Raw genomic sequence first — 23,927 nt, forward strand, 5'->3', positions numbered from 1 at the left:
AAGAAAATTTTGTTTTCGTTTCCTTTCTCTTCTTTTCTCTCATAACTTTCTTTTCTTTTCTCTTATCTTCTTTTGTTAAACTCGGAAACAACGTGTTAGTGTGCAAAGTGAATTTTGAAGTACTATTTTTCTATTTCTTAGTGAATAGTAGTATTTTTTGGTATGTTTTTTCCAATAAAAAAATTGAAATGATATAGGTTTAGGTATTTCATACTAGTTCATAACCCGTGGGAACCACGGTTAGAAAATTAATTAAACTTTCTAAGTAAAAACTCAAAACTATTAATTAATAATTTTAAATTAAGAGATATTATGTTAGTTATATATAAAATTATAATCGTTGATTCAAATAAATACGTAAAATATATTATCTTATAATTTGTATAAATTTTATTTTTTATAGTTTGTTTAATTTTATTTTATTTTTATTCTAATGTTATTAATTTAATGTAATTAAAATGAGATTTAAATTTTGAAATTTGAAATTTGAAATGGATAATCAATAGATTGACAAGTATCATGATATTAATTACAATGTCTAATATGGTGACACTTGACAAAAGAACTACTCTTTTATTAGTATATGGAGATTTGTCCATTTCTATTTCGAAGTGGATACTAAAGAAACGACGATTGTACATGGAAATTTCTTATTTATGTTAATTTTTTGAAAAAGGTTAACAATTTATTGATTTAATCTATTATTGTCTTTTAAAAAACCAAAACAAAATATTGCACTAATAAGTATGTTTTAAGATATATTTACATCCTATTTGATCCTTTTTGGGATAGATTAGTTGTTTGCTTCTTTATTTTTTGTATTTTACTATCAGATAAATATTTATTGGCCACATATTACTATTTTAAACTTAAATAAAACAATAATAATGATGCAATGTATATAGTCTACCACTGCAAATGATATCTAGTCTAACTGGGTTGATGCATCGGGTTTTATATTTATATGGAGCTTGAGGTTAGGACATTGATTCTCTTAAACTACCTCATGTGGTGCCACATGTAAGGAATTTTTCCCTGGAAATCCGTATGGGGGTTGGGTTTGTCGTGTAAAGGAGCTTGAATCCGGGGTGTTCACCGAAATATTGTGAGTAGGCTTCCACTTAATTCGTTTGTCATTTCCAAAAAAACAGTTTGTCTCTTTTTCACCAACTCAATGTGTCTCCAACATATCGTCTCTGATGAGCGAGAAGCTCTATGCAAATGTTTGGAAAAAATCAAATCGGGTGAGGGTGAAGTGGTGGTCATTGGATGTAAAACAATGGTCGCCTAGATGGAGTTTAAATAAAGTAGGTTCAATGGAATAAATGTTAACAGCGGTCTAAGGTGGTGGTTTATGGTTTTTTTTAGTTTCCCCCATTAGAGAACACAAAGATGAAGAGAAATAAGTCAACTAAAGAAGAGTGATGTGAGTGGGTGAGGTTTTAAGCAAGGACATTTTAATTCTAATAAACTATAAATAATAAACAATAAATAAGTTAATTAAAAAAATTATTAAGGATATAATAGTCTTTCTATGTCTGATAGAGACCAACGACGCAATAAAAATATATTTTAATGACTATCCAACTTAAAAATAGACAAAACTGCATAAATGGTCCATGTGGTTAGCTGAAAATCGTCACTTTGGTCCAAAAAAGTTTGGACTAGCACCAGAGGTCCAAACTTTTCATTTTGTTGCGATTTTGGTCCAACTTTTATTGATCTTTTTTATAATGACGATTTTGCCCTTACCTTTTTCTTTTTCAGTTTAGTGATTTGCTAAAAATACTTTTCCAATTAAAAAAAAGAAAGAAATTCTCCTCTCTCTCTCTCTCTCTCGTCTTCTTCCTAAAAAAACACACACAATTGAAAATCGGTTTTGTAACTCAAGAACTCAAGACCAAAAGCATCAGATGCACACCTATATTTCGTTTTTGAAATCGATTTTGTATTTCATTTATGAAACTGATTTTGTATTTCCTTTGTTGGGTTTCTGGAACTTGCTTTCAAAAATTAAAACACACACGCACAAACAGATATGTTCCCTTTCCTCTGTTCCTCACCAAAAAAACCAATCGATGGTCTCTAATTTCAATTGACAAAGGTGATAAAGAAAGCTTCAAGCAAAACGGGACTAAAATCAATTTTGGATAACAAACGATTCAAATTGAATAATTGATTTTGATCTGGTTTGACTTTCGGATAGTCAAAAATTGATATCTGATTATTGAAGGTTTGATTTAGAAGTGGATTGAATAATGAAGGAGATGAAACAACGAAGGTGTTTCCCCTTGCTCATCCACGAACCAGCAGCCCCGAAATCACAGCCGCTCGCTGCTTCTTCCCACCTGCGTCGCTTAACTCTCATCGACCCGGAGATTTCTCCCTCCTCACGATCTGCAATCGTTGATACCTCCCTCGGTCCCCTTTCTGGCCTGCGACGAGCAAGGAACCAAGGATCGAACCCTCCAAAATCGAACTTGGTGTTCGATTTCTCTTCTACTTGCAATGACGCTTCCTGTTTTCTTGTTGTACGGCGATGAACGAAGGAAGGGAATGGTGTTGAGTTGGGTTTGATCGGTGAAGGCAGCGAGCCAACGAGTGGTGGCAGCGGTGATGTTGTGGTGGAGCAAGGTGGTCCTCGGTGGTGTTAGGGTAATGGTGGCTGCTGCCTTCTTTTGGGTCTTAAAAAAACACGAATGGTCATTTATAGGGGGGGAGAGAGTGAGAGAGAGAGAGAGAGTGTGTGTGTGTGTGTGTGTGAGAGAGAGAGAGAGAGAATTATTTTCTTTTTATTTTTTTAATTATGAAAATATTTAAGTAAATAAAAAAACTGAAAAAAACAAGAAAGAAGGGTGAAATCATCATCACAAATTTTTTTAAAGTAAGTTGGACCAAACTCGCAACGAAATGAAAACTTTGGACCTGTGGTGCTAGTTCAAAACTTTTTGGACCAAAGTGACAATTTTCAGCAAACCACAGGGACCATTTTTGCAGTTTTTTCTTAAAAATAATAGAAACCAAACACACAAATTACCCAAATAATAAAGACTAATATATATATATATATATATATATATATATATATATATATATATATATATATATATACACACACACACACACACACACACACACACACTAACTAGACGTGTGTCGGCGCAAAGCGGCGACGGCAAATAGTGTTCGGACAGTGATTAATTTATTTCGGTGGATAGTTTCATTACGGCTATCATATCAAACCATAAAAACCTTTAAGTATAACCAAGTTACAATATTGATAATTTTTTTCGTTTTTACAATCCTCAAACATTAAAAAATCCATTTATATGTCACTTCTTTGTAAATTGCAAATAATCACTCATTCATAATGTTAACTTCTAATTACCGTAACACTTAACTTGTTTCACAACTTTGACCGGTTTGCTAGGTTGTAAATTCAATCCGTTTTTTTTCAATCTATTTTAAGTTGTTTTTTGTAGTCCAAAAACCATTTTAATTTATAAATTTAACACAAATGTTTATCTATTTATTTGTTTATTATAGCATTTTACTTTTATTTTTTAACAATGTATTTTTCAAATTTTTTTTATCATTACCTCTCCAGAAAATCCTATGGTGTGAAAAAGAACCATCGGAACGTATCTCACCCGTATTTAAGATTTCCAACCTACTAAATATACAAACACCATGATATAATGGTTATACATTTGATACCAATTAAGATTTTCAACCTACAAAATATACAAATGTAATATAAATATACAAATGTAATATGTGTATTGAATGGTAAGCATAAGTTGATTGTACATGATGCAATAGGTTTGGTACCTTTTAAATTTCAAGAAACGTCTAAAATATTTTATATAATAGTTAATATATATATATATATATATATATATATATATATATATATATATATATATATATATACACACACACACACACACACACACTAGCCGTTTATCCGCGCCAAACGACGGGTGCGAATATTTTCTTTCGACATTTAGTTTCTTTTCTGCGGAAAATGATTATTTTTAATTCAGCAATTAGTTTGTTTTAGGAAACATGTCATCTTAAAACAAAGACACAATGTATTGGCAAGTATGAATAAGCATTCGTTTCGATTCAATGATTCGTTTTGCCTTGTACCATCTCTATACCATTATTTCTCCTTCGAGTCATTTCCTTATAACGTGGTTTCATTGAATTGTCGATGGTATCTAAAATGGCATCTCTTTTGCTCATTCTTCATCCAATGACACTCACTGTTTAAGCTACCACAATGACCAACTTGTGTCATTGTTTTGTCCAACTTAAATGTGTTATCGCCTTACATTCTTAATTGTATCAAAGTTAATAGTCAAGCTTAGAAATTACAAAACTTGCATTAATTTATTTCGATGAATAATTTTTTTTGGAGGTTAGTTTCCTTACGGAAATATATGATATTTAAAAAATATAATGAGTGGACAAACATCATGAACCATTAAAAATATATCTAAAATTTAGTTTGTTGTTTATGAAAAAAATAAAAGTCTAACGTTATATGTGTTTAAAAGAAATACCGTTGTTTTATGAGTTAAAATTAAAAGTATATTTCGTTAGAGTAAAAAAAATAAAAATAAAAATAATTTGTTCTTTTGATAAAAAAAAAGTAAAATATTTTATTTTGACTTGAAAATAAATTTTACCATTTTGTTTTGGGTCAAAGTTGAAACTACATTGTTAAAGAACAAAGTTTACTCACTATTAAACATAAAATTGTCTCTTAAGAACAATAATTTTGAAATTAATTTTACAAAATATATCTTCCTAAATATAAGAATATTAGAAAGGAAACCATCATATTTTATTAATAATTCTAAACACAATATTACTACTTGATACACAACGGTTTAATAAAAAAAATATAATATAGAACAAAATTTCAAATTCAAATTCAATATTTAGTATTGTTTCAAATTTATTCATTGTCCAGGTTTAGTTTCGATTTTAGTAACTACTTCATTTACTATGACTTTTTTACGTTTATATTACATATTTTTTGTATTTTTTATATTATATAATATTGAATCGGATTGACCTTACCCCTTTAACCCCCACCACAAATCTGTTTAAAAAAAAGATAATTTCATTGAAAAAAACTTTGTCGCTCTTTCCATCTTTCCAACAATCAATCAAAGCCGTAATACAATTCTCATTCCCACTATTATAATAAATCTCAACATATGCTTTGGAAATCATTTTTCAAGTAATTATAGAATAAAATGTATATAAAAATGAAAATAAGATAACATATAACATCGGTTAGAGGTTATATGTTACATACTTTACTTAGATAAAAAATGAAAAGGTTTGTGGTAACCAGAACTATTTTTACTCTATAATCAACTCATCGCCCCCATTGAATAGTCAAACGCTTGAATGATGGTCCATGTTTACACACCCTTTTAAGCAAAATATGAACACATGTACACCCTGTAGGAAAAAAGTTGTCATATACATTATTCAAACTTTTTTTTTCAATCAAAATGAAGTGTAAAGATGTTGGATGAAGGGGAAGACACATAGAGTTAAGTATGAAGTTTTTCTTTGTGATTCCTTTTAAAGACTCTGATAGCTTGTAAACTTGTTCTTTCCAGTTTGGTACTAATAAGAACACACATAGAACCATAAGCTTCAAACTATTATAATCCATTACAAATTCATTTAGCATCAAGGTTTCTTCTAGTAAAACTAAAGCAATAAGTGGTCAAAAAACTACAACAAATGATAATAAAAACAAAGCAATAGCAGGTCAATAAAATCGTTTTTTTGGATTTGTCTTAAAAAACTGAAAGGAAAAACCCCAAAAGTGGACATGGTGACATTTTTATGAAGAAAAATGGCATACCTTATATCCGTGATGCATAAACTTGGTTAACAGATGTGGAGAACAAATAATTAGCAGTCTTGACTTCTAATTAAGCTTCGATTCTAGAACATAAAATTTGTAGAGATGCTTGCAGGAATAATCACAGGTGTTGCATCAGCCAACCTTGCCAATTCAGGGTAACTTACCTAAAATGTAGGTGGAATTATTATTCGAAAATCAAGAAACATTTTGAAATAATCCCACAAATCTATTTACAAAAATCATAAACACACACACACACACACACACACACACATATATATATATATATATATATATATATATATATATATATATATATATATATTTGAAAATTAAGGTTACCTTTATTGATTCATAAACACTCTCAAAGATCGAGAACTCAATAGCAACTATGCCAATCTGGTTAAACTTTCTGCAAATCAAGAAATACAACAATTACCAACTCATTAAATAGCCTTTCCTGAGACTCAAGGATATAATTGTAATTTTTTTGGGGGACCATCACTAAAATATTTCACACAATTTCCGAGAACTCAATAGCAACTCCACACATTTTCAACAATTTCATCCTGCCAAGAATGAAACTTTAAAAAAATAAAATTCAGATAATTTGTGACAAAAGGATTAGTCATGTTAAAGGTTGACCTATTGCAGTTGAATTTAATGGATTCTAGTATAAAGCATGGATATATTCAAAGAATTACATTAACCACAATTGAATATTCAGAATTTCCTCCAGGGCTGCCCTTTATGCACCTCAACTAAATACATGTCAACTGGTAAGGTTTTCAACCTTTTATGACCAAAAAAGGAAATGGTACTTGAGTTTATAGTTTAAAGATAAATGGTCACATGTAAACTTTGATATCATGGTCAGATCATAACTCAGAGGAATAAGTTACCGGATTTTGATCTGATACTATCTTTTATTCATGATTTCTTCTAAGAAGCCACATTTACTGTCAAGTAAATGTTATACATCATAATAGTAGTGCTTAAGACCCACTCAAGAATGTATTTTGACCTTATCTTCATGGTAGATGCCCAAAGATCCCTACATATGCCTTAACCGCATAAAAGTCATAAATTTAAATAGAGCCCTTAATGAAACCACATATTCCATTGATCTTAAGAAACATACCTCTAAATCCTAACATTATTATTGTGACAAAAGAACCAGTTGTGTAAATGTGAAGAAGGAATCATCTGAAAAGTAAGTGCTTTTCAACAATAAGTTAATTCGACAAAAATATATAGTCAACCGATCAAAAATAAGAAGATATTTGTATATAATATATGGAACTGAAAAAGAAACCATAAATACAGCCAATTAATACGAACATCTTAGAAAGTGAATGCTCATCTACTGTCTAATTCAGGACATGTAAACACGGACACATATAAATGTTAGGGCTTTTCTTAGATAATAAGAGAGAAGGGCATTGCTCGTTGTGGTTGATGAGGGGTACTACATACCTGAAATCAAACAGATGTAGAATGAAATTTGCAAAATCGAAAGAAATATGTTAGACCGCTTTTGGAGAGAGTGTGATATATAGGGTTTCGATAGAATTTCAAAAACACGGAATTCAAATTTTGAAATACGATTGAATGGTGGGTAGTGGATAGTGGCCGTCGTTAGGTTAAATTTGGGGAGTTTTGGCGGTAGCGATGATTAGCTAAGGTTAAGGGTCATTCCAGTGGTGTTCTTCTGAATATGTAGCTTGAAACTTAAAGTTGCCGAGGCTTTAATTGTGTTGGACGTTGTGGATGAAGGCACAAAGATGCAGAAAGCATGGAGTATCAAATAAGAAGATTGAAACTGTGAGGTGGTGATTAAATGATGGTGCTGACAACGACGATATAAATAAGTAGTTAGAAAAATCAGAAACAATAATTAATTTTTTGTCACGTTTCCTATAAAATAGGTTTATTATTTAAATATGTAAGTTTGACTTATTCAAACAATAATAGATAAACTCATTCAAACGATTAGAGAGAGACTTTTTCTGCATTCATAAATTAATTGTATATATTGCATAAGGTCGTGTATCTCTTAAAATTCAGCAAAACATGGTAAATGCTTTATATATATATATATATATATATATATATATATATATATATATATATATATATATAATTAAAGGATAACCAATGTAGTTTGATTTGATATGATTTCTGCCACATGTGTTTAACATATTGATAGTTTTGATCCTTCGTCTTTATAGTTGAGATTTTCGCAGATTTATTCTTTTTTGTGGTTTCAAACTTTAGTCATAAGTCATAACAGTTTTTTATATTTGCATCCTAAAGTTTTTTTTAGTTTCAAACTTTGGCTATAACATTTGTTTATATTTGCAGTTTTTATCCATATACTTTTACGATTCACACTTGGCCGCAAGTTTGGTCCCCGTGAAGCAGGCCAGTAACTTACTAGTTTACTCTACTTTCTACTATATATATATATATATATATATATATATATATATATATATATATATATATATATATATATATATATATATATATATATATATATATATATATATATATATATATATATATATATTTTGAGAGAATCAAATGAAAACATCTAAATCTAAAAGATTGAAAACGCAAGAACAGAACCAATCAATATATAAAGACATATTAATAATTATATAATTTTACTAATTAATAATAAATGAAGCACAATTATTTTTTACCTATAATCATGGGATCTTATTATCTAGTTTCCATAATTATCGAACTTTGGTCATAAGTCATACAAGTTTTTTATATTTGCCACCAAAAGGTTTTTTTAGTTTCAAACTTTGGCTATAACATTTTTTTATAAAACGTTCACTCTGTTTCTTAATAGCTTTTTTCAAAATGGCTTCTGCTTCCTCGGTGAATATATATATATATATATATATATATATATATATATATATATATATATATATATATATATATATATTTCTTTTTTTTTTTTGAGAGAATCAAATGAAAACATTTAAATCTAAAAGATTGAAAACACAAGAAAAGTTCTGAACCAATCAATATATAAGGGCATATTAATAATTATATAATTTAACTAATTAATAATAACTGAAGCACAATTATTTTTTGCCAATAATCATGAGATCTTATCATCTAGTTTCCATAATTATAGAAATCGAATTAAAACAAATCAGCTCATATCTCTTACGTTTGAATTGTTTGGTATATCTTCTTAATTAATTATTTATTCCAAAAAGTAAGATGCTCTCTTTCCTTTTCATTCTGCTTGATCGAATTCAAAAATCATATTTTTTGATTTTCTCCCAAAAAAATAGGATTTAAACTATCATCTATTTCTATTTATTAAAATATAAAAAATAAAAGATATTTTTCACTAATTACAATAAAATCATTGAAAACATGTATAAATTATGATGGTTATAAGAGTATTTATATTATTCGTTTCATAAAAGTTCATTTGTTGTTTTTTTGGGACAATATATATGTTTGTATATATGTTTATCTATATTCTATTTTATAAGAATAAAATTTATTTCATATAATTATATTTATAAATGACTCAGGACGTTAAATTTTTCCTAAACATTTAATGAAGATTGGATTTTTCATTCAATATAATACAATCTGTATCTATTCACCTATGATTACAATTAAAAATTTCCTTAATTCTCATGTATATAATTACAACAACGATTACATGGATCGAAATAATACACAGACCATCATTCATGTTCTGCTATCATCATCAATTACCATCTTCAATTTCTACAAAATGAATAGAACATGACAATACAATAGAATGGTTAACATAATTGTTCAAAAAATATTTAGCACAACAATATTTATACAATGCAATATTCATTGACGGATATAACATCAACGAAATTTCTTTGACAAAATTGTTTTTGAGACCAATAATAAGGAACTATTCATATATGCATTCATACACTTTTATTCGTAAATGAATACAACTTTAAAATAATATCCGTTCATATATTTATATCCATAAAATCATATTACTAATGAATAAAACTAAATTTATAAATTATTGATGCAATTTCATGCAAAGATGATTAATGGGTTCAAAATCTTATTCATGAATGAACAAAGCTAGATTTATAAATTGAGTATACAATTTTATTCGTAGATGATTAATGAGTTATTCATTGATTAATAAATTTTTTAGCCCACTACAATAGTATAATTATTATTCATTGATTAATAAATTTTTTAGCCCACTACAATAGTATAATTATTATTCACTGTGAGCTAATATTCATAGAAACAACAATAAAGATACGTCTTGTTTGAAATATATACAATATGTATTTAGTGGAAAAAATTATAAAAACAATAGATAAATAAATAATTTATTATTGGGTTTGGATTAAAGTCAGATAGGTATGAGAGAAAACCAATCATCAGTGATGAAACCTTCATTATCATGCCTGACATCTCCTTTTTTTTCTTTGTTTTACTTTGATCACTCACAATTGTGATCCTTCTCCGGTTACATCGATACCGTAAGATATTCAAAGCAAATATAAGAAAAAAATAAGGATAAATTGTTAGGCTTAAAGTGTTAGATAATGATTACCGAATCGTTCTTTTTCTTTTTGAGTTGATGCATGTCTGGCTCTAAAATGAAGAATAGATGTTATTGTCTATAATCATCGATAAAAACATGGAATTTAAAATTTTGATGCATATGCTAATCTATCAGGAGATCTATAATCATCGATTAAATAAACGGTGATCATGCGATGGTCGACGATGATTGCAAATGTTTGTATTAAGCAATCGGTGATGGAGGTTGGCGGAAGACAATGAAGGCAAAAGGTGGTGATACGTGATGAAGAAGAGAAGATAACGTGAAGAAGGTCGGGGTATGCGGCCGTGTTCTAAAAAAAATAAGATTAGGGTTTTGTGGTTAAGTAGAAAGAGAGAGAGAGAGAGAAATGAAGAATAAAACTATCATACCTAAATTATAGGAATTTCTTTTTAATTAAATTATATAGAATTCCTATTGTACCCTTCTAGCAATTTCAAAGTTACATATCTAACACATCAGTATTATAATACACATAAATGGTCTGGTTAATAATAGCTCCAGATCTAATTATTTAAGGTTGTGATATGTTCTCACGTTCTCAATTTTTTAGGTGTTCTATATATATATATATATATATATATATATATATATATATATATATATATATATATATATATATATAGAGAGAGAGAGAGAGAGAGAGAGAGAGAGAGTTAGGTTCATATGTTTTCACTATCTATTGTGTGCATGTATGATTGATTCTGGACCAATCATTTTAGTTATTTTAAGAAAGTAATTAATGCATATTAAATGCTGAAGATGTAATTAATACCCATTATATCTTCAATATGTAATATGCATTAATTACTTTCTTAAAATAACTAAAATGATTGGTCCAGAATCAATCATACTTGCACACAATAGATAGTGAAAACAAAATAACCTAACCCTATATATATATATATATATATATATATATATATATATATATATATATATATATATATATATATATATATATATATATATATATATATATATATATATATATATATATATATATATATATCACATGTCACTTGTGTACTATCATTTGACTTTGCTACTCCATCATCTTTTTTTTTATCAAAGCATCATAAACAACACTTGTAAGGTGGTGTAGTCTATCTATCTCATCATTCTGATCCGTATGTCACATAGGCGTTACATAAATATTTCTTTCTATTATCACTTCCAACCCTCCCACCCGTAAACAATTAAAAATCTATCTCTTTCAATCCACACACTTTGGTACAAATATACAAGCACGAGTCACAAATAAGCAATAGATAAAATTTGAGGGTTGGGCGTTACGCCATAGAACCAATATATTCGTACGGTACCACAAGAGAGAATGATGTTCCTTTAAGTACTAATATCACAAGGCATCCAACACCATCTTTTAGGACTCTGTGTGCCCTAACCAATTTTCTTTTTTAATTAGGATGTAAAGATAGATTTTTATGTTCCAAATATTTCGATGAAACTAAGTCCCGATCTATTTGACTTCAAAACAACATGCATAAGAATATATGATTTGACTTACTTGTATTTTAACATAAAATTGTGATTGTGGTATTGGTGGGTTCTTTTAATTGATATATTTTGATGATACTAATTTGGTCGAAATTGACCTCGATATGGTTATAGACGAAGGTATTATCATCACATAATTTCAGTCCAAAAATAAAAATGGACAAGTGGTGCTATGTTGAGCTATCTTTTTGGAGGATTTTGATATCCTATATTATATTCGGCAATATCTTTTTCACAACGCTACTAAATTTGCTCTCGACTGAGTTTGGCACAATCGAAAAATGATTGCCAAGTTGTTGTCAATCTCCACTACCACAAACACATATTTAACTTATTTATCTTAACACAACACGATTATATAATTACCATATAGAAAAAACAGAACTTCCAATATATTTTTTTAGAGAATTTTTTTTTGAATAGCGTCTAAAAAACTATATATATATATATATATATATATATATATATATATATATATATATATATATATATATATATATATATATATATATATATATATATATAGTTAGGTTCATGTGAGACGACCTAATTTTGTGAGACCGTGAGACGTATTTTTTTATTTTTTTATTATTTTAATTTTTTTTAATTTTTTTTAGTTAATTCAAGTTCCGAAAATAATATTTAAAAGAAGAATTTTTGGATTTTTCCATTTGTTTTGCATTTTAAAATTATTTTTTAGAATATGTACAGTGTAGTATTCTATTAGAATATTTCACATATTTTTCAAAAAAAAAATGGAATTTATTTTTATTTTTTTTTAGTTAATTCAAGTTCCGAAAATAATATTTAAAAAAAGAATTTTTAGATTTTTCCATTTATTCTGCATTCTAAAATTATTTTTTAGAATATGTCAGTGTAATATTCTATGAGAATATTTCACGTATTTTTCAAAAAAAAACGGAATTTTTTTTTATTTATTTTATTTTATTTTTTATTTTTTTTAGTTAATTCAAGTTCCGAAAATAATATTTAAAAAAAGAATTTTTGGATTTTTCCATTTATTTTGCATTTTAAAATTATTTTTAGATTTGGTCTCACGGTCTCACAAATTTAGAATGGTCTCAAATGAACCTGAACCTATATATATATATATATATATATATATATATATATATATATATATATATATATATATATATATATATATATATATATATATATATATATATAGAGAGAGAGAGAGAGAGAGAGATGATCATTTGAGAACTCAAAGTTTTCCGAGAACCCGAGAACTAAAAGTTGACCGTTAGATTGAAAAATTAAATGGCTAAGATGCTTAGTCGTATGTTTGTAAATAAATAAAAAATTAAGGATGCGGGGTATCTTAATCATATTAGTAAAAGGGTATTTTAGGAATCAAAATTATAATTATAATTTCTTAAATTAATGATCAGATAAATAATATGTAAAAAAGTAAAAGCCCTCTATGTTTTCTCTCTCAATCTACGAAACCCATGAATGCTCTCTCTCACCTTCCTTCGTCATCATCGTTGCCCAAAATCTCAGGTGGTGTCTCTGTCGGCCAAGAAAAAAATCAACGAAGACCTGATAGAGAAGGAAACCGGCTTACCTTCCCCATTCCGTTTACTGACTCGATTTCTCCCTTTCTTCCATCGGTCCGAATCAGAGAAGAAATCAACATCCAACTCTGCCTCTTCTCACTATCACTGACAGTCGATCTATGTCTAATCTCTCTCACATCTCTCAATGTCACCGATGATTGTTCTATGCCTTATCTTCGTCGATCGATTTGTATTTCCACCTTATCTCTAGTTCGATTTTTGTACAATGTTTAGATCTGGAATTGTATTTTATCACCAGAGCTAGATATATGAACATTAAAGGTATAACTTCTTTAGCTTTTTGATATTGATTTTTGTAGCAATCTCGAACAATCTACAATTGATTCGGAATCAACGCTTTTTTTCTTATATAAGTTTTCTAATAATGATGAAGGCAGAAAATACCGATCTCTCGATCTCAATCTCGATCGATTCCACAATATGCTCAAATCCATAACTCACATACTGGAGATTGACAATTGGCCACAACGGATTTTGCAACTGATGTTTCATTCTCTGTTTATCATTTGGAGTGAAAAGATTTGTGATCCTAATTTGAAATCGGAGAAATGGAACACAGCAATTGTTCATGTCTGAGTTGAGCATCGAAAGAGGTGCGTTGCTAATACATCAGTTTTGATGATTGATTTATCAGATTATGTTTTTTTTTGCATCTATGAATATTTGATTTGGTGATCTTTGAATTTATTGTTTTCTATGGCGAAAATCTACCCCAATGGTTAATAATTTGTTGAACGTCGATTCCACTTGTATTTTCGCCGATCAGGTTGATCTGAAACAAAACTAGCGACTTTAATCGACCTTAGAAGGCCGATTTCCTTGGCAGATGGTGAATAGAGCTTCAAAAGTCAAATCTGTTATCTTCGGTTGTGAATCCCACAGCTACTCCAGCCAGCGAATCTACTCCAGGCGACTTCACTCACAGGTTTGATTCCACTTCCGGCAATTCCACTCATAGGTTCGATTCCAACGCCTTGGTTTAATTTAATGAGATTTATTCTTAAAAAAGTGTATGTTTGAATTGATAAGCCTGCTCAATGAAGTTTCATTTTAACTTGGTTTACTAATATTATTATCAACATATTTATTTATTCATCTTATTTGTAATTTACATGTATAGATGTTTGTTGTTGTGGTACAACAAGTTTACACACTGAAGCATGAGGCAAGGTTGAATGGTGGATTTTATGTCAACCTTGAAACAAACTGTTGTTCATTATTATTTGTATTTGTAGGGTATGTTTTGTAGCCATTTTTTATTCTATGAGATATTGTGAAGAACTTAGATTTGTTAAAGTTCTAACTCTTTTTAGATTGAATCTGAATAACTCGAAATAACTAGTGTTTTTATCTGATGTGTTTTCTAGGGCAATGTTGGAAGATTCACCTAGAATGAGTGTATTACCACAAACTGGATACATTGCAAATCATGAACCTAAAAATTGGATACACCAAATCAGGCTTGTAAAGTAAGCTTTTCCCTAGTTTCAATATAAATTCACAAAATTACCTAGTTTTAATCATGTGATTCACATATAAATCACATGTAATTCACATATGAATTATATGTATTTCACATATGAATTACATGTAATTCACATATGAATTACATGTAAATCACATATGAATTACATGTGATTCACATATAAATTACATGTAATTCACATGTAAATCACATATGAATTACATGTGATTCATATGTAATTCACATATGAATTACATGCGATTCATATGTAATTCGCATATGAATTACATGTGATTCACATGTAATTCACATATAAATTACATGTAATTCACATGTAAATCACACGTAAAGCACATATGAATTACATGTGATTCATATGTAATTCACATATGAATCACATATGAATTACATGTGATTCACATATTTTCACATATGAATTACATGTGATTCACATGTAAATCACATGTAATTCACATATGAATTACATGAGATTCACATGTAATTCACATATACATCATATGTAATTCATACGTGAATCGCCTGTGATTCATATGTTAATCACATATGTATTTTTGTGAATGTTTTTGCATCAATCATTTTTTTAATTCTCTTGTAGATTTGGAAGAAATTATGGTGAATATTGAAGAGATGAAGATGATAAATTGAAGAAAAATATGAAAATATTGACACGAATACATAAAAATGCTTTGAAATTTTGTACATTTTTTTTTAATATTTTTATTATATTGTGTTTATAGATTGGCAAATAAATGAGTTTTTTTTATGATATACTTATGAATATTAGAGTATAAAAAAATATAAATATATGTATCTGGAAAAATATGCATATGTGCACCTAAAATTTTATTTTAATTTTTTAAAATGCATTGGTTTTTAAACAAAATTGAAGTTGTTTTTGAAAAAAGTTGCAGTTTTTTTTTTTTTTTTTTTTTTTAAATGCAGTTTTCTTTAAGAAAATTGTAGTTTTTTTTTGAAAAAAAAATATAGTTTTTTATAAAAAATATTTTTTTTTCAAAAATATATGTTTTCTATAAAAAAAAATCTGCATTTAAAAAAAATGAAAAAAAATACTATTTTTAAAAATATCTGAAAATTTGATTTATGATGTAAATTTTTAGATATTTATATTAATATATTAATTAACACAAAAAATTAAACATTAAATGAGATTGATAAGATTACGATCATGTCCTTAACGAATTACTTTTGATCCAACGTTCCACTTTTAGTTCTCGGTAAATTTTGAGTTCTCAACCGTGTGTGTATATATATATATATATATATATATATATATATATATATATATATATATATATATATATATATATATATATATATATATATATATAATTCTCTCCACTACCATAAATACATATTTAAATTATTATCTTAACACGATTAGTTGTGAAAACCGTATATTATACGAGTTGATTAAAACAAAATGTTAAATAGAAATGATTAAATGAGAAGTTTATTTGAATTCGAAATTTGAAATAAATAAAAATTATGAGAAAAAAAAACATGCAAAAAATAAATAAATTAAAATTATTGTTTAGTTATCAGACCCATATACTAAACATGTTAATTATAACAAAATATTAAACACAAAGGTTTAACTGTAAATTTATTTGAAATTGAAATTGAAATTTAAAATTTAAAATTTGAAATTAATATCATTATGGTAAGTTTAATTTATGGAAACTAATTGATAATATATTAGAAATGGAAAATGAAATAAATGACAAGTGGAAAATAAATATATCTCTAAATTATGACAAAATGACATGTGACAAATTGAATGAGAGAAGGACATGTGGCAAAATCATTCTTATTTATTATGATAGATTGTACAATTACCATACAGAAAAAAATCACAATACTTCCAATAATTTTCTTAGAGAAAGTTTTTTTGTCATTGTACCATTAATAACCTATCACTAAACATCATTTTCATAAATTTTAATCAAATTACTCTACAAAAATTTCGATTACAGAGATTCTTAAAATATCATGATTGCTTTTATAAATATACAAATATCATTTTAAACATACACGTAGAAATAGCGTCTAAAGAACTACATATAGATAAAAGTCTATGAGAATATGCCATATACAAGTTTTGTACTTTTAGTATGATAATGTAGCACCTATACCCTTTTATTTATTCCTAGGAATAAAGATGCAACGTATAGAGATAAAGTATGAATGATTGATATCTCATTGATTTGCTAAACTTTTTATTTTATAAACATAAATTACACGATCCTGTTGGCTTACACATAACATATGATTCATTTTGGATTACCCATATGATTTAGACCGATAGGTGTATTGAAACTACATATCGCAAGGTGATAAGGTGTCATCGTGGTGATGTTGTGAACACCACACCACCTAGTGTGCGGTGGTGCGGTGACCCTCCCTACCCACGCCACCTTCTTTCATTGCATTTTTTTCTTCCGTATTTCCTCCCCAACGGCTCGTTGGGATTTTTTATTATTCTTTTTTTCTTTTAAATTTACCACTATAAATATCACGCTATTTACTATCTATTTCTTACAAATATTACACTTTCTTCTATCAAAATGAATCCAACAATCATACCATCAATCTCACCCCAAGATCTGGCCGAAACAAATCACCTGCATATGAATTTTTTTTATTAAATTAATGAAATATTCCTCTTTTATTATTTTAAAATTTTAGAAAATTATTAAATTATAATTTTATATATTTAACTAAAAAAAGTGAAAGGTAATGAGAAGTGATAATTTCTTATCACTAGGTGAGGGGAAAATAGCATGACAACAATGAACCATTGAAAAAGTGATAGGTACACCCACCAAGCTTAAGCTTAAGATGATAAAAGACAGATTAAAAAGTGTAGTTTATTAATCCATCATAAGATATTAAGATGATAGGTTAATTAGAAACTAGTAAACTTAAAGGTTTTAAGTGTAAATAAGTGATTATTTGAATCGATGGTGATCATCCTTTGATTTAAGGGATAATTATACCAAGTTCATGAGATATTTTTTTGGAAAACACCCTAAGCCAATTCTAATACCAAGAATCAGCCATCACTTCCATCCCTATCTTTCTCCTTCTCTTTCTCTCTCTCACACATGCACACATAACATATGATTAATCCTTTTGGAACACCTATAACATATGATTTGGACTGATAGGTGTATCGGAACTGCATACCGTGAGGTGATAAGGTATCATCGTGGTGATGTTGTGAACATCACATCGCCTAGTGTGCGGTGACCCTCCCTCCCCGCGCTACTTTCTTTTGACGCATGTTTTATTCTGTATTTCCTCCCTAATGGCTAGTTAGGATTTTTTTTCCTTTTAAATTTACCACTATAAATATCACACTATTTACTACCTATTTCTTAAAGATATGGCCGAAACAAATCATGTGCACGTGATTTTTATTATCAAATTAATAAGATATTTCTCTTTTATTATTTCAAAATTTGGAAAATTATTAAATTATAATTTTATATATTTAATTTAAAAAACTGAGAGCTAATAAGAAGTGAAATTTTTTTATCGGTGAGAGGATGAGTGGAAAATGATATGACAATAATGTGACATTGAAAAAGAGAGAGGTATACGCACCATCCTTATGCTTTAGATGACAAAAGAAAGATTAGAGAGTGTAGTATGTTAATCCATCATAAGATATTAAGATGATAGGTTAATTAGAAACTAGTAAACTTAAAGGTTTTAAGTATCAATAAGTGATATTTGAATTGGTGGTGATTATCCTTTGGTTTAAGGGATAATTATACCAAGTTCATGAGATAATTATTTGGAAAACTCCGTCAATTCTAATACCAAGAATCGGCCATCACTTCCATCCCTATCTTTCTTTCTCTCTCTCTCACTCACACACACACATATACACACTCACATAACATATGATTAATCATGTTGGATTACCCATAACATATGATTTAGACCAATAGGTGTATTAGAACCTCAAATCGTGAGGTGATAAGTTGTCATCGTGGTGATAATGTGAACAACATATCGCCTGGTGTGCCATGGTGCGGTGACCCTCCCTCCCATGTGCCAACTTCTTTCACCGCATGTTTTTTTTTTTTTCCTGTATTTCCTCCCTAACGCCTATTTGGGATTTTATTTTTTTGAATTTTGTTTTCCTTTTAAATTTATCACTATAAATATGTTATCTACTATCTATTTCATACAGATACTGCACTTTCTACTATCAAAAAAATCTAAACAATCCTTCCACCAATCTCACCCCAAGATCTGGCCGAAACAAATCATGTGCATGTGATTTTTTTTATTATATTAATAAAATATTCCTCTTTTATTATTTTAAAATTTAGAAAATTATTAAATTATACTTTTATATATTTAATTAAACAAAGTGCGAGGTAATGAGAAGTGACAATTCTTATCAGCGAGGGGTGAGGGGAAAATGACGTGAAAATGATATGACAATGAAAAAGTGAGAGGTACACTGTGACATCCCCACAATCTCGGCCAGAAAAGACCGATTTCATTTATGTTTTTTAAAATAATTTCAGAGTAAATCATTTTGATTTAAAAGAGTTGCGGAATTTGTTCCAAAAACAAAATATGATAAAATAATATTTATCAAAGCATTTCATCAAGAGATGCATTTTCATTATATAATCAAAACTCGGGATGCCATGTTTCGATACAGACCATAAAGCATAAACGATAACATTACAAGTCATTCAACAAATATATACATATACAGACTTGTAAACAAAACAACTTGATGATTCATCCATCTTATGCCCTCGCGCCACTACCTGTAATACAAATAAAACTGAGTGGGTCAGGCTTGGGAGCCTGGTGAGCATATAGGGTTTTCAACCCACAATAAATAATTATATTTAATTTCACCAACCAACAATAACCCGATTACCCATTCCCGTTATCCTCACTTTATGTCCCTAAAATAACATATATCTCAAGGGACTTAATCTATGATTTTCATCGGGACGGACATTACTGCTAAGGGGTTTCCTCAACAATAGATATCCTAAAGGCAACCATGAGGGGGATAGAGTACACCGGTGAACACATTGTTCACAACACCTACAGGTTATGAACTTGCTAGCGTTCCACAGGACTGTCTAGAAAGAGTATGTGGTCGTTATCCATACTCCGCTGAATAACTAGATCAACAACAACAACATCGAGGCCTCTCATCTGGTTATCACACATCAACTATCTACCCATGTTCTACCCAACATATTAGTAGATTAAAATATATATTTTATACATAGTTTAAAACCTGTATAACATTCTCATTCAATACATATTCCACATAACAGATGAGGCACACCCACATAACATATATTTCATAGAGAATAAATCAGATCTATGAGATAGAAGAAAATGAATATGCATTCACACATATAACAACAAGATATACACATAACACGTATTTTATATAAAATACTTCATAATTATGCGTTAGAAGAAAGTAACTACACACTCACCTTATCAGAAGATGATCGGACAACACTACGACTTGCAGAAGTAGTATTCTTCGGTAGATCTAGAAGATCTTCACAAAAACCGGGCTCCTTGCGGGCAGAGCTTCGGCTTGGGAATCACACTTCTCGGGATCTTCGGCGCTTCGGGACTTGCTTCGGGGCTCGGGAATATTACCGGGGCTTCGAGGTATAATTGGCACGCAAATCGAGGCAAAAACTAGAGAGAAAGTAAGAAATTGGCAAAAGAATTAGGCTGCCCTTGCATGCCCTTTTATAGGAGGCTGAGGCCTCGCAGTACGCTGGGCGTACTCCTTTACGCGGGGCGTACTCCTCCGAAGTCGTCACTGCATGCGTCATCGGAGCACTCGAGTGCGAGGCTTCGTCATGCTTCGTTGTACGCTGGGCGTACTTCGGATAAGATCAATGACTCCTTCCGATATTATCCGAATTAAAGATTAAATAATAAATATTAATTATTTAAAAACTTCGAAAATTCATATCTTCTTCATACGAACTCCGTTTTCAATGTTCTTTATATCCACGCGTAGGTGAGACTACGCTCTACAACTTTTGTTTAGACTCCGTCGGCTAATTTTGAACTTATTTTTATTATTTATTTTTAGTAGGGCGGGACAAGAAAACTTCGTTATAAATTCATAACTTCTTTATCCGACATCCGTTCTCGCCTATCTTTTTATCGCTTTGCTACCACTAACGAGATCTTCGATTCTCATTTAGATTGTTTCGGCTAAAAACCGCTCGATCTCAAATCGAGTATTCGGGCTGCATATTGCTAAGTCGAAACTTCAGAAAATCATAACTTCCTCATACGAAGTCAGATTTGAGCGTTCTATATATATTCGGAAACCTCGTTTCGGCCACTACAACTTTATGTAAATATATCGAGTTTATTTTACACTTAAATTTTGACGCTTATTTTTTATTCTTAATTAATCAAATCACATAATTAAGCAATTAAGCACAAAACACATAATATTCAAATAATACACTTCTATTATTTCAAAACGGGTTACAAAGGTTAACCTAGACTATTATATCAACATTAATGACAAGCCCAGAAACACATGCGTTACAATTCTCTCCACCTTAGAATGATTCCGTCCCCGGAATCACACATCAACAAACAACTGCGGGTAGCGAATCATCATGTCACTCTCCGTTTCCCAGGTGAGATTCGGCCCATTCGTGTGTTTCCATCGGACAAGCACTAACTCGACCATCTTGCATCGTAACTTCTTAGTCTTTTGGTCAACGATTGCCTCTCGTTCTTCAATCAACCTTTTGCTCTCATCGATTCTCAACTCCGAAAGTGGAATCATGTCGGGAACTTCTCCCGTGAACTTCCTCAATTAACACACATGAAAAGTGTTATGAATTCCATTCAGTTCTTCTGGTAGTTCGAGCTTGTAAGCTTAGTTCCCAATCCTCTGAAGAACTTTAAACGGTCCAATAAACCTTGGACTTAATTTTCCCTTTTTACCAAATCTTATAAGTCCCTTCCATGACGAGACTTTAAGCAAAACCGAATCTCCAACTTCAAAAGTCATCGGTCTTCGCTTGTCGTCAGCATAGCTGTTTTGACGATCCTGAGCCGCTAACATTCTTTCCCTAATTATTTTCAACTTTTCAGCAGTTTGATGAACCATCTCTGGTCCCATAAACTGCTTTTCCCCAGCCTCAAGCCAACAAGACGGCGTACGACACTTTTGTCCATACAAAGCTTGATAAGGTGCCATCTTTATGCTCGAGTGGAAACTATTATTGTAGGAAAATTCTGATGGGTTTTAGCTATAAGAACACCCTATGTGCTCATACAAACCCTAATGTTTGGATCTAGGTTTCTCTATTGTACATGCAAGTTATCCAAGACTATAAACCCTAGATCTAGCATATGATAATCAATATAACATATAAATTAGGGTTTAGATCATACCTTGATTGTTATGTAGCAATAACAATCTCAAATCCTCCTTGTAATGACTTTAGAAAGCTTAGAGTCACAAATGTCACTCCTTTAATGGCTCACAAACACCAAGAGCAAGAGGATGAATAAGAGAAGAGAAGGAGGCTGCCCAAAACATATGGAAACCCTAACCAATTAGTTCACCATGTTTTTGGGGCATAAGGGTTCTTTAAATAGTGAGGCTATTAGGGTTATCTAACAAGGAAACCCTAATTTGGATGCTTAAGCCCTAAGCAACCCATGGACTCCTTTCCTTAAAGGCCTAGGACGATTTCTAATGGGTTTTCCCATAGAATTCGTCCACCCCTGTAATACGGAGTCCATTAGCTCAATATTCAACTATCATACAATTGACAGTTCTAGTCCCTTAAGTTTAATTAATCTCTTTTAGTCACAAACTTAATTACCAATTAATTCTTGACTAATATTAATTAAACAATATGATTTCTCCTTTAATATATTATTCTCACAATATATTAATAAATCATAATTATTCCTTTCTCTCCATAATTCATCCTATCAAGTTGCTTTGGTGAAGGCAACCCAAAAGGACCATGCATCATCGGGTCAAGTACATACCAAAATAGTTATGGACTTAGACACTAATCCAACAGTCTCCCAATTGGATAAGTCTAATAACTATTATGCGTATAAATTCAGATCCTGATCTGCAATCGTAGCTTTCTAAAGCCGCTGTCAACTCTGATCCTATCAGATACGCGAGTCCTTTAGATAAGGGATCATATATTCCTCCATTCTAGATATTGTATAGACTGAGACATGGATCTAAATCATTCTCTCTGTCTATGTGCTGTTTCCCGAATTCAGATTTATGACGAATGACAACATACTACAATTGAACACATCAATTTAGTCCCGGCTTGGCCAAGCACTTAGGTGCCATCACTAAATCATCGAGGGGCCCACAAATATTGCTTTCACCCTACTTTGGATAAAAGGAACGGATAAAATTTTACTCAATGCTCGCTTGCACTCACTTACCGAATTACACACGACAATATGTTTTATAACACCAAGTTACTCGTGCGTTTACATATTATCAATGTGCAACCGAATCGCAAGATACAACTCACATATCTCGGTTTCAAGAATATAATATATTATCGTCTCACTAATCACTCGTGTTAAAATCCATGAAGTGATCTAAGTGAGCGTGGGTTTAATCCAATGCTCAAATCATATTCATAAGCACTCATGAACGTTGCAGCAAACATTTTCTTATGTCTAATACACTTTAGACAATCCACACACCAATTCACGACAATCTTCATTCATACCTACTTCCAACAT

At 29.9% G+C, this 23,927-nt stretch overlaps 1 long non-coding RNA gene across 1 annotated transcript; it reads right to left on the reverse strand.

The window, feature by feature from the left end:
- Window positions 1-5,105: 5,105 nt before the first annotated feature.
- Window positions 5,106-7,785, reverse strand: LOC111909564 (uncharacterized). The gene is made up of 4 exons (XR_006185897.2): window positions 7,376-7,785; window positions 6,242-6,311; window positions 5,897-6,063; window positions 5,106-5,481 (listed from the first exon to the last, which is right to left on the reverse strand). It is a non-coding gene; the product is annotated as an uncharacterized LOC111909564 (long non-coding RNA).
- Window positions 7,786-23,927: the final 16,142 nt, after the last annotated feature.

This window comes from Lactuca sativa, chromosome 8, assembly GCF_002870075.4.
Source record: "Lactuca sativa cultivar Salinas chromosome 8, Lsat_Salinas_v11, whole genome shotgun sequence".
Taxonomy (NCBI): domain Eukaryota; kingdom Viridiplantae; phylum Streptophyta; class Magnoliopsida; order Asterales; family Asteraceae; genus Lactuca; species Lactuca sativa.